The sequence below is a fragment of the Hyperoodon ampullatus genome, assembly GCF_949752795.1.
Source record: "Hyperoodon ampullatus genome assembly, chromosome: 20".
NCBI classification, from domain to species: Eukaryota; Metazoa; Chordata; class Mammalia; order Artiodactyla; family Ziphiidae; genus Hyperoodon; species Hyperoodon ampullatus.
The window spans coordinates 15016006-15028878 of NC_136933.1; positions in this window are offsets into that span (position 1 = coordinate 15016006).

The following is a 12873-nucleotide window of genomic DNA, read 5'->3' on the forward strand; positions in this document are numbered from 1 at the left end:
ACACTGGGCTAGGAATCGTTTGAGTTCCCTGGAGCCAGAGCGGCAGACTGTTGAATACGGTTGTCAAACGGAGTATGCTATAGAGACCCCCGAAGTGTCATGTCTTAGTAGTGAGGTAAACTAGCCCTAGACTCTGGGCTAGTTTAGACCCTTCAGAAGCTTAAAGACAAGCCCTGATAGAGTCAAACTGCTCAGTAAGTAACCTAACTGCCTGCCAAAGCAAAGCCTGATACTCTCTAAAAGACTAGGGCAAAATCTGGGATTCAACAACATTATATTCAATATATCAGGCATCCAGTCAAAACTTAATAGGCATGCCAAGTAAGTAGGAAAATATATAGTCAATAGAACCATATCCAGAAATGACAAAAATGATGGCATTAACAGAGAAGGACTTACGTGCTTAATATGCTCAAGGATTTAACACAAAATATGACAGGAGAGAAACTGAAGAGTTTTTTTAAAAAGAAGCAAGTAGAATTTTTAGAGATGAAAAATATAATATCTGAAAATTTTAAATCCTCCATGGGATGGTTAGCACTTTAGGTGCTGCAGGAAAATAAAAAGTAATAAAGCTGAAGACATAGCGATAGAAACAATCCAAAATGACACACAGAAAATAGACTTAAAAAAAAAAAGCAAAAAAGAACAGAGCTTCAGTAACCTGTGGGACAATATAAAGAGGTCTAATGTATATATAATTACAGACCCAGGAAGAGGATGGGGGTGAAGAAACATATTTGAAGAAATAGTGGACAAAAATGTCCCAAGTGTAATATCTGATATTTGATCCAAGGAGATCAAAGAAGTACCCAAACAGGGTAAATATAAAGAAAACTACACCAGGTCACATCATAATCACACTGCTGAAAAACAGTGCTAAAGAGAAGATCTTAAAAGCAGCTAGTGAAAAAAGGCACATTATATATAGAGAAATAATAATAAGAGTATTCATAGACTTCCCATTAGAAACTGTGCAAGCCAAAAGAAAATAAAGTGCAAAACACAACTGTCAACTTGGAATTCTATACTCAGCAGGATGAAACAGGACCTTTTCAGACAAACAAGTCCAGGAAAGCCGCATCCTGAAGCAGAGCCATCCCAGCTGACTTGCAGACCTGGAAGGAAGAAAAATAAATGCTTATTGTAAGCCACTGGAGTGGTTAGTTATTCTGCATTATTATAAAAATAATTAACGAGTATAATATCTCTTCAAGTCATGTGGCAATGGGTGCGGACATATAACTCCCTAACAGCAAAAGGGACACAGTTGGAAATCTACCACAGATGTTTTACCTCTGAAATCACCTGCTTCTTTCTAAGTGGACTGTATTTTTTCTCTTATAATTACAGACTTATCTTTGTGTTTATACACGAAAGTTTATGGGCTCAGCAACACAATACAAATACAATACAATACAAAGATTTCTAAGGCACAACTCTGATCATCTCTTTTTGCCAGGATGTATTCATTTTCTCTTCAGATAATGATTTTGAGTCCTGACATACAACTGCAGGGAAATTAATAAGAATTGCTAATCACATCTCTCTCAAAGAAGAAAAAATGACCCAGTAAACACTATCAGGATTCACATCATGTGAACATTAATAAGCACTAACTGAAAATTGTTCTGCTCGCACTTTTTGATTTGATACTTAACTGTTAAGTAAAGAAGATTCACTGTCAAGGATTGATTGATCATTTATTTGTCCTTCAAACGATGGGCTTATACCTTAGTACTGTTGCCAGTATCTATGGGAAGGCTAAGACACAGTAACCATTCATTCATTCAACAAATGTGCCAGGAATGAGCACTGAACAAAACGGCAAAAACTCTTTGCCCTATGGCATGAGTTTACGTTCAAGAAGTGGAATAAAGACAACAAACAAAAGAAAGAAGTAAAATATTTGCAGTATGGAGGAAATTAAGCAGGGAAGGGGAATGGGGGGATGATCCTGTGGGAAACGGGAGGTTGCAATTGTAAATAGAGTGGTTATGGGAGGTCTCTCTGATGGTGTGCTATTTGAGCAAAGACCTGAAGGAAGTAAGGGAGCAAACTGTGAGGCTGTCAGGGGGAAGAGAATTTTAGGCAGTGTAAGCAACAAGTGAAAAGGCCCTGAGTTGAGAACGTGCCTGGAATGTTCAAGAAATACCACCATGTCCCATACTTTCCTTTGATTGTATGGTATCAGCAAGCAGGAGACCCACATTTCGTAAATGGTGACTGCTGTTACTCTCCATGTACACAGAAGGAGAAGTCCCAATGATGCCAGTGCCTTCTGCCTAAGAAAATAAGTGCCCTAGTTGGACAGCTCAAGGGGAGAGCCTCCCTAAAAGTTTCAGTTATGGCCCAAGCCTAAAAGAGAGGCTCTAGAATCAGTTATTCTCTTATTAACCCCAGTGAAAAACATACCTGCCTTTCATTTAGCATTAATGTCCCTGGATTAATCCACTGTTAGTGATCTGTGTATTGAATACCAGGTTTTGTAAATTGTTCTAGGCTGAACTACAATAAATATATGACCATTGCAGAGTAGAATGCCATTTGTTTCTAAGTCATTTACCCATGGCTGCCTGGTGCCAATGTATATTTAATTCTATATCTTTAGGTTTGTATCTGAGTGCCCTGCTCTGTTCTATTGGTCCGTGGTGTCCGTTCTTATACCCTTCCCATGCTGTTTTTATTGCTTGTCTCTGCAGTATGTCTTAATATCTTGTAAAATAAGTTCCCCCTCTTATCTTCTTTTTCAATACTGGCTTAGCTATTTATGGATTTTTAGCCTTTCATGTACATTTGAGGACAAATTTACTGGTCCTCGAAAATCCAACAAAAAATCTCATTAAAATTGAATTCAGTAGAACAATTTGTAGATAACTGACATTAATATTGCCTTCCTGTTGAAAAATATAACTGTTTATTCAGATCATGTTGTATGTTTTTAAAATTTTATAATTTTCTCCATAGAGGTCTGGTCCATTCTTGGTTAAGTTAATCCCTAGATACATTATGGGTTTTTTTGTCATTATGAATAGCATATTATTTTATACTGTATTTAAAATTTAGGTTGGTTATTTGTGGTGAGAAAAAATACTATTGATTTTTATCGTGCCTAAGCTCCCTTATGAATTTTAATAGTTTTTTTATTCTGTTGGTTTTTGATGGATGATCATATTTCTGTAAATGTTTTAGCTTTATGTTTCCTAACTTTATACCCCTCTATCTTTGTCTTTTCTTACTGCATTGCCCAGAAGCCTTTGGTAGTTTGTTAATAGTAATGATACCAGTGCTGAACTCATGGGAATTGTATATAAAACCTTTCTATTTAAGGCAATGTTTTCTGCAGGTTCCAAGGTCTATTCCTTTAGTACTTTAAAAATATTACTTTATTTTTTCTTGTAGCTAATGTTGCTTTGAAAGTCTGATATCAGCATGATTCTTGATCTTTTTAGATATCTGTTCCCTTTCTCTGAGAACTCTGCATATTTTATTTTTGTCATCAACGTTCTTAAATTTCACTGTAATGTTTCTAGGTAGGGAATCTTCTTTTTTGTCTGTTTGGTTTTCTTTGATTTCTTTCAATCTGAGGCCCTTCATTTTTCTTTAATTTATGAAAATTTACCTTCATTATCTCTTTAAATGTATCTTCTCCAATTTTCCCCCCTCTCTATTTTGAACCCATAAAATCTAGATATTGGCATGATTCTACCTTCCTTACCCTCCATATTACTTATTTTTCCTTTTATGTTTTCCATATCTTTATTTTTTCCTGCAGCCGCCTGGGAAAATTCCTCAATCTGATTTTACAATCTCTAACTTACTCTTTTTTTTTTTTTTTTTTTTTTTTTTTTTTGCGGTATGTGGGCCTCTCACTGTTGTGGCCTCTCCCGTTGCGGAGCACAGGCTCCGGACACGCAGGCTCAATGGCCATGGCTCATGGGCCAAGCCGCTCCGCGGCATGTGGGATCCTCCCAGACCGGGGCACGAACCCGTGTCCCCTGCATCGGCAGGCGGACTCTCAACCACTGCGCCACCAGGGAAGCCCCTCTAACTTACTCTTTAGCTGTATCCTCCGTACCATTTTTTCCTATTTGTTGCATTTTCCCTCTATTTTGTTTAGTCAAAGAATAACTCAGGGACCTTTAGTTAATTTGCTTCAGCGATTCAGTCACATGAGGAAGGCAGTCATTACACTATTGTTAAAAAACAAAGGCAAAAACAGGATTTAATACACAAAAGAGAGGGGAAAGAGGCCACAGTCTGGAAATAGTGATGGGTGTGCACATATTTGGGGTATAGTTGTCAGCCAGCAGCTTGAATAAGCGTGATAGGGGTATCAAAGAAGACAATTACAGTAGTTTGTGGATTTTTGGAAACCCGTGAGCGTTTAACGAGGGGACCTCATATTTCCAATTTCTAATGATTTTTTGGTTCAGATTGCTAGTACCTTCGTTTATCTCCTTAAGTATATTCATTATGCATCTTTGAAATTCTTGGTTCATCTGTTCTAATAATTCTGATTCAGTTGGTATATGTGATTCAATTTGTTGTCTGCATTTCCTGGTCTCTTTGCTCCCCCACAGGTGCCGGGTTATTTTGGCCTGTGAGCTCCTGTGCCTGTGGGAGTGTCTGGTGATGTGGATTGGGGAGGAGGCATGTGTGATCCTCCAGACGAATTTGAGAAGGAAGCCTGTGAGCCCCTGTCACCACAGCATTAGTGTTAATCACTCTTATTTGTTTTCACTCCATTCAACAAAGGCAACTCTGTTCAGGGTTACACTGTTGATCTTTAAGGAAGAAGTAGCTTTGAGAGACCCACTCCCCAGTTCATAATCCATCAACCCTGGGATTTGGAGGGGGAGGGGCATAGAAGTCAGTGTCAGAGGGGAGCTGGTCAGCCTGTTGTTTTCATCAACCCGTCACCCCAGCCAAGTGCACTAATGCTGCTACTCTGATATAAGTCATGGACAGGCTGGGAATGTTGCTGCTGGTTTCTGCTTTCCTCCAGGCCGTCTCATGGCTGCTTCTGATCACCCACCACCCCAGGCAGAGCCCCGTGCCCCCCAAAAAAACACGTCTACCTCCCACACTATTTCAAAACTGCCTTCAGACTCCCAAGGAGTTTCTTGTTTTGTTGTTTTTATTATTCATTTCTCAAATTCATGTTTTTTCTTAATTCTAGAATTTTTCCAGGGTTCATGGGAGAGAAGGGTTAATAAGTTATGAAGCTACATTATTATTTCTACAACATTAAGATATGTGGTATATTAGTTTACTAGGGCTGCCATAACAAAGTAGTACCCCAGACGGGGTGGCTTAAACAACAGAAATTTATTTTCTCACAATCCTGAAGGCTAGGAGACCAAGATCAAGGTGTCTGCAAGGCTGGTTTCTTTGGAGGCCTTCCTCCTTGGCTTGTACATAGCCATCTTCTCCCTGTGTTTTCACATTTTCTTCCCTCTGTAACTATCAGTGTCCAAATCTCCTGTTCTTATAAGAACACCAATCAAATTGGATTAGGGCCCACCCTAATACCTCATTTAACTTAATTATCTCTTTAAAGACCCTGTCTCCAAATACAGTCACATTTTGAAGTACTAGGGATTAGGACTTCAACATATGAATTTGGAGACTCTACAACTCAGCCCATAATGTATGGCATTTACATTCCCTTATGGAGCTGTAATTCCACATTTGATTTAGCTTGTTTCTCCTTTATTTTTTTCAATTGTTTTTACAGTTTTAAAATTTGTTTTTGGAATTGGAATCAAAATCACATTCATACGTTGATGTTAGTGGCTGTGACTCTTAAGCCTCTTTAAAAAAGTTTTTTTATTGAAATATAGTTAATGTACAATATTTTATCTTACAGGTGTGCAATAGTGATTCACAATTTTTTTTTTTTTTTTTTTTTTTAGAGAATAAACAAACTTTATTTTATAACAGTATTACAGAAAGCAAAATATCATTTAATACAACTTGAAGCTGCTAGGAATCTAATCTGGCATCATAACTATACATAGGGCCAAAGCAAAGGAAAGACTGTTCAATACAGTTAATAAGTCCCTATCAGGTCTCTGGTGTCAGCTTTAAATGGTGTAGCCTTCTTACAACCATCAAAAAACCACCACGGCCCTAAATCCTCGTCCTGGCAACCTCACACCTGTGTGGATCATCACGCTATCTGAAAGAGATATACCTGCTCGATAACAAAAGGTCAGTTTTACATGGAGACAAGGAGGTTTAATACAAAGCAAAGTGTTCTACACGAGTGTTCAAATAATGGAAAGTACTGAAAGTTGGACATGTTAAGAAAGAAAGCACTAAGGTTTAAAAATATGGAACGCTTCACGAATTTGCGTGTCATCCTTGCGCAGGGGCCATGCTAATCTTCTCTGTATCGTTCCAATTTTAGTATATGTGCTGCCGAAGCGAGCACGTGATTCACAATTTTTAAAGGTTATACTCCATTTATAGTTAAAAAATATTGGCTGTATTCCCTATGTTGTACAATATATGCTTGTAGCTTATTTTATACATAATAGTTTGTACCTCTTACTCTCCTAACCCTATATTGCCCCTCCCCCTTCCCTGTCCCCATTGATAACCACTAGTTTGTTCTCTCACTGTGAGTCTGTTTCTTTTTTAATTATGTTCACCAGTTTGTTGTTCTTTTAGATTTCACATGTAAGTGATGTCATACAATATTTTTCTTTCTCTGTCTGACCTATTTCACTTAGCATAATGCTCTCCAAGTCCATCCATGTTGTTGCAAATGGCAAGATTTTATTCTTTTCTATGGCTGAGTAGTGTTCCACTGTATATATATACCACATTTTCTTTATTCATTCATACATTGATGGATACTTAGGTTGTTTCCATATCTTGGCAATTATAAATAATGTTGCTATGAACATTGGGGGTGCATGTATCTTTTGGAATTAGCATTTTTGTTTCTCTCAGATATATACCCAGAAGTGGAATTGCTGGATCACATAGTAGTTCTATTTTTAGTTTTTTGAGAAACCTCCATACTGTTTTCCACAGTGGCTGCACCAGTTTACATTCCCACCAACAGAGTATATGAGGGTTCCCATTTCTCCACATCCTCACCAACATTTCTTATTTGTGTTCTTTTTGATGATAACCATTCTGACAGGTCACACCTGTGATATCTCATTGTGGTTTTGATGTGCATTTCCCTGACGATTAGTGATGTTGAGCATCTTTTCATATGCCTGTTATCCATTTGCATGTCCTCTTTAGAGAAATGTCTATTTAGGTTTTCTGACCATTTTTTCATCAGATTGTTTTTATGATGTTGAGTTATATGAACTGTTTATGTATGTTGGATATTAACCCCTTATCAGTCATATCATTTGCAAATATTGTCTCCCATTCAGTAAGTTACTAAAAGCTTTTGCACAGCAACGGCAACCATAGCTTCTCTGATTTTGACTTCCTCCCTCACCAGCAAAGGTCCTACTCCATTATCATAACTAAATCGCTCGCCAATATCCTAAATTTCTTTCCTTGACTAAACCCCCATGATAATAAGTCTGTCTGCCTTCCCTGTGCTTGCTCTGAGTTCTGAGAGATGCCTTGGAGATCACAGAACAGGCGGATCATGAGAAATCAATAGTCACCAGCTTCCCTTGCAGCCCTATCATGCTTCTTTCCCCACCTTGCCTTCCCTCTCCACAACCTCTGTGAACCTCTGCTCTCACCTCCAAACTCCCATCTACTTCCCCACTTCCTTTCACCAGACAACCGACCTCACCTCCTGCTTCACAAAGAAAATAGAAACTTTCTGAAGAAAACTATTTTAGCTTTCCACCAGCCAGTCTTCACCCACCCATATCTGATCCTGTCCTTGTTTAATACTTTAGCATTTTATTCATCATACACTCTTTGCATTAAGTTTAATCTGTTTAGAGATTGCACTAAAACAGTGTTTATCTTAATTACGGAGGGTTTATTGTTTTGGTGCCTCCCTAAATGTGGTGCCCTAGTTGAGTGCCTTATTCGCCTCACTCTAGCCCCGGCCCCGCTCCATCCCTCACTCCCTCCTTCCCTCTCACATTTTCTGCTGACTCTCACCACATACTCTGAATTCTGCAACCCACCTCCTCAGGAGCCTAGAATTTTGTGCTTTCCACTGTCTCTTCTGTATCTTCAATCTTTTCCTTGCAAATGGACCTTTTCCTTCTGTATTTAAATGAGCTCAACTCAAGATGTTCCAACTTAAAAAGCCAAACCAAAACAAACACCTCCTTCAACCTCAGAACCCCTGCAGCTGCTGCTCATGCTCTGTCTTCCCCTTCAGAGCTAAACCTGTAGGAAGTAGTGTCTTTTTTCCCATGCCACCCACTCCTGATACAGCCTACCCTAATCTGGATTCCACCCGCACTGCCCAGGGCCTTTCTTTCTCCATCGACGTCATCAACTATCTCCATGTGGTTAAGCCCTGTAGGCTCTTTTCAGAGCTCATCCTGTGTGACCAGCATCCAACATTGTTGGCCATAATTTATTTACTGAAACACTTTCTTACTTTGGTCTCCATGACAGCAAACTTGCCTGGCTTCCTTCCTTTCTCTCCGGCCATTCTTTCTTAGTCTCACTGGTCTGTTACCACTCTTACTTAATCATTGAATGCAGGAATCCTTTCAGGGCTGGATTTTAGACCTTCTTCTCTCATATTCTCTTCTCAGTTTAGACTTTTTTAGGTGTTCCTATCCATTCCCAGGTGTTCTTATCCATTCCTCTAGCTTTGTTTACCATCCACTTGCCAATGACTCCTAAACATATATTTCCATCCAAGATCTTGGTGGATCTCAGCACCAGATCCACATGACCAATTGCCTACTCACAAACACGTACAAGTCCACACATCCAAAAGTGAACTCATCATCTTCCCCCCCAAAACCTACTGTCATTTCTTTTCTCAGTAAATGGTTCTAAAAACCACATAGTTGGTTTCACTTTGGGGAGTCACTTTTGACTTCTTCACCTTCCTTAATCAAAAGGCTACAAAGCTTCGAGTGATGTGGGTTGTGCTGACCTCTGCAGTTTTAGCAGGAAATACCTTCTATCTCCTTTCATACCTAACTTCTTTGGGTACCTCGACACCCCATGCCTGTTCTTATCTGAAAGTGTTTCCAGCCTAGTTCCTCTCATTGTTTAGATCAGAGATTAAACTTCTTCTCCAGAATGTTTCCCTCAAATCCCCAGATTTGGTTAGATTCTGCTCTTTATGAGATCTGCTTCCTTCCTTGGCATGTTTTTGTTTTTTTTTTAGAATAAAGATTCGACTGTGTAAGAAAAAGACCTTAAATGGCAGTGGCTTAAATGACATAGAAGTTTGTCTGGGAAGTTAAACCTTGGCCCTGTAACTCAAAGATGTCCAGGGCCCAGGGCCCTTCTGTCTTGTTGCTCCACTATTCCTAGTATGCCATCTTTATCCCCATGTTCCAGACAGCTCAGCACTCTGTGTGCCTTCCAGCCAGTGGAAAGAGGGAAAAATTGAAAGGGAGAATGGGCCTTTCCTCTTAAGGCCACACCCAGAAGTCATGCCCATTATTCATGCTTATATCCCATCTGTTGGAACTTAGTCACATAACCACACACTAGCTGCAGAGGAAGCTGAGAAAAATGTTGGATGTTTTGGTTCTGTGGACAGTTAACTATGAACAGTGAAAGTCTATTGTGGTTGAAAAAGGGGAGATCAAATATTCAGACAGCTAACAGTTTCTGCCACAATCCTGGTGAAACCCACGTATCCACGCACACTCTCTTCCTGCACAGAAAGCACACTCATCCCTTCCCCAGTGGAGACCACCCCCGGATTCTATTCAGCAAGTGCATCCAGCTTAGTGTCTACAATCTCTGAGGGATGCGCCGTCCTCTTCATTAGGCTCAGATCAGGCTCTTGTTGGTCCAGCCACTTCTAAACCAAATGACAAGTTGTCTGCTCTGATCATACCCAATATGAAATAGAAGGGGCAGGATAAATGTAATAAGAATGCTTATTTGGGGGAGGAGGAGAAAGAGGAGGAGGAGGAAGGAAGGGAAAACATAGGCAGTCACTGGGCCACAGAAATGACTCATTCTGCTGAGCAGGAACTGGAAAGACTCTGGGCTCAGACTGGTTAAACTCCTGTGGCCAGCACTGTTTCTGCTCTCAGAGAAATGGGGAAAGGAGGGGGAGTCTCTCCCACCTTTATCTTCTGTGGGTCTCATCTGATGACACCTGTTTCTCTTATATTTGCTTGGTATGAATGTCTTTGCTATGTAAAACATTTGAAAGTTTAAATAATTTTATTCAGTTTAGATATAAATACGTATGTGTGCCACATATATGAATATATATATGTATGTATATGATTTGCGAGTTAAATAATGCCTTGTTCTAGTAGTTTCTCTTCTTGTATGGTGTTATGCAATTGCTCAAAACATTTGTGGGAACTGGTACCAATCACGTCCTATCTCATCCTGAACACAAGCAAACAGGGTCCTCTGCTCTGCCCACAGCGTCCCCCTGCATAGTCTTGCTGACAAGCACAGACCAGCATAACAACTCAATGATGGGGGAGGTGTGTACAAATTTTGACCCTCTCCTTGAACATATCATCCAAGAAAGTTTACTTTGCACATTTTTATATGTGCAAAATATATAAAAATATTTGTTTAAATAAACATGATTAAACCTACCTATTAAAGATTGCAGATTTATTTTGAATTTGAGCAGAAGAAACTCAATTTGGGTTTTTGGTATATAAAATAAAATGGATTTTCTGTTATAAAAACTTCAGGTATTTACTTACCATTTGAATTATAAATGATTCATTTGAAGGTTATTGTAATTCAGCTGAGTCAGACTGAGAAATAAGAAAAACAAAGTAAACATTTCAAATAGGTTGTATTTTTAAAACACGTATAATTTGTATTTGTACTTTTGTTCAGCTTCCTAATGTCCTTATATTAATGTCCAATATATCAGAAACTCGTCAAATGATTTTGAAAATTATAGCTTTTCTATGATTTCAAAAAGTCATGCATATTCAATTAGGAAAATTTTTTTAATGGAACGATGTATTCCATTGAGAATTTGATAGCAATAATACCAGATATTCTCTCTTTAAAGTCCACCCACGGGCTGTACAAGAAGTTAGTTTCTTGAAATGCCACCAGAGGGCGATCAGTTCAAAAATTCATCTATCTGATTTATAAACAGGCTTCTATGTTGCGGAGGTGCTGACAGGTTTTCAGTTTTCAGTTGGAAAGACAGAAAAAAAAGAAGAATTAAAAAACCTTTTAGTTAGTAGAAAATATATCCAAATAAGTGTTCATTTTTTTAAAAGGTTCATCACTACCCTTTTGGGAACCTAATTATTATACATTCTTGAATATAGCAAAAATTTATGGAGTGCTTACTTACTGTTAATTGTAATAGGTGTTGTTGATAAAACTTGGTCCTGACATTTTAGGATTAATATTTTCTCTGGGAAAAGAGGCGTACATAAACAAATGAATTAGGATCCAGTATTTTGTGTACCACACTAAAAATCTTCAAATGCTGTGAAGGACAGGATTAATTCTGCTAAAAGCAAATAGGTCAGAAGAATGCTTCACAGAAGAATTGAACTTTGCAGAATGAGTAGACTTCTCTGAACTTTCAGGTTACGGTGGTGGATTGAACATGTGCTTTTAATTTTCCTCCCTCTTGAACAATCAAAAATAAGAAGTGTTTTAGGACCTAAGCCCACACGGATTAGAATAGGAGAAGAGACAACAGCAACAAAATTCTGGAAGCTGAAAAACTTATGGATTAGTGGTAAGTGATTTAACAGACCTGAGAAAATGAACCTCAAGCTGTCAGTGGGAAAGCTGAGAAACCAACAATAATCACACAGCAAAATCTTCAAAAGGCATGATTTGTAGGCTCTTTAAGTAAGGACTACAATTCCAGGACTGGAGGTAAAAGGGAGAAAAGAGCCAATATAAGGAGGACCAGGATGAAAACTGCTTGAGAAGAAATTAGAGCCCTAGACCCTCCCTCACCCTGGTAGAAGTCTGGATGTTTATTCTTATTGAGGGAGATTAAGAGATCATCCCTTCGCCAACCTCTTCCCCCTACTTGGTCCCCAGAATATAACAGCTAGATCTTTACTGTTTAGGTGGGAGATTGGAAGACTCTTCCCTGGAGAAATCTGGTCATCCAAAAAGAAAACATTTAAAGGTTGATGTCAAGGTTTTGCCAACAGCCTCTCTACCAACATCACCCTATAGTGAAAGTCAAAAGCTCAGAGTTTTTAATTGGTTTTTAAATTTTCCAATCTTAATTTTGAGCAGACCACCAAGGATCACCAGATAGCTGATGAAAGCCTGTTGTATAGAAGATTGAGACCAAAACAAACAAGCGTAAACAGAAGAAGCATCTTGGAGGAAACAGAAATTAGTCAAGACTTAAAAGCAACAGCTATAATCATATACTCAGAGAAGAGGGGATATTGCATCCATTAAACAAGAACCAAAGCTATGGAAATGGAAGATTTAGGGGGGGAAAAAAAAGCAACTGCAAAGGGCTCTTGGAAATTAAAATCATGGTAGCAGAAAACAAATACTTGTGCTGTCCAACGTGCTAACCACTAACCACTTTATTGAAAAGTAAATCACTTAGAATTAAGAAAATTAAAAATTCAACACCTCATTTGCACTAGTTGCATTTCAAATGTTCAAAAGCCACATGTGCCTAGTGGCTAAGGTGTTGGACTGCTCAGATATAGAACATTTCCATCATTGCAGAAAATTCTATTGCTAGCACTTGAGAAAGTACATTTGAGGACACCTCACATGAAGTAGAAGACAAAGAGA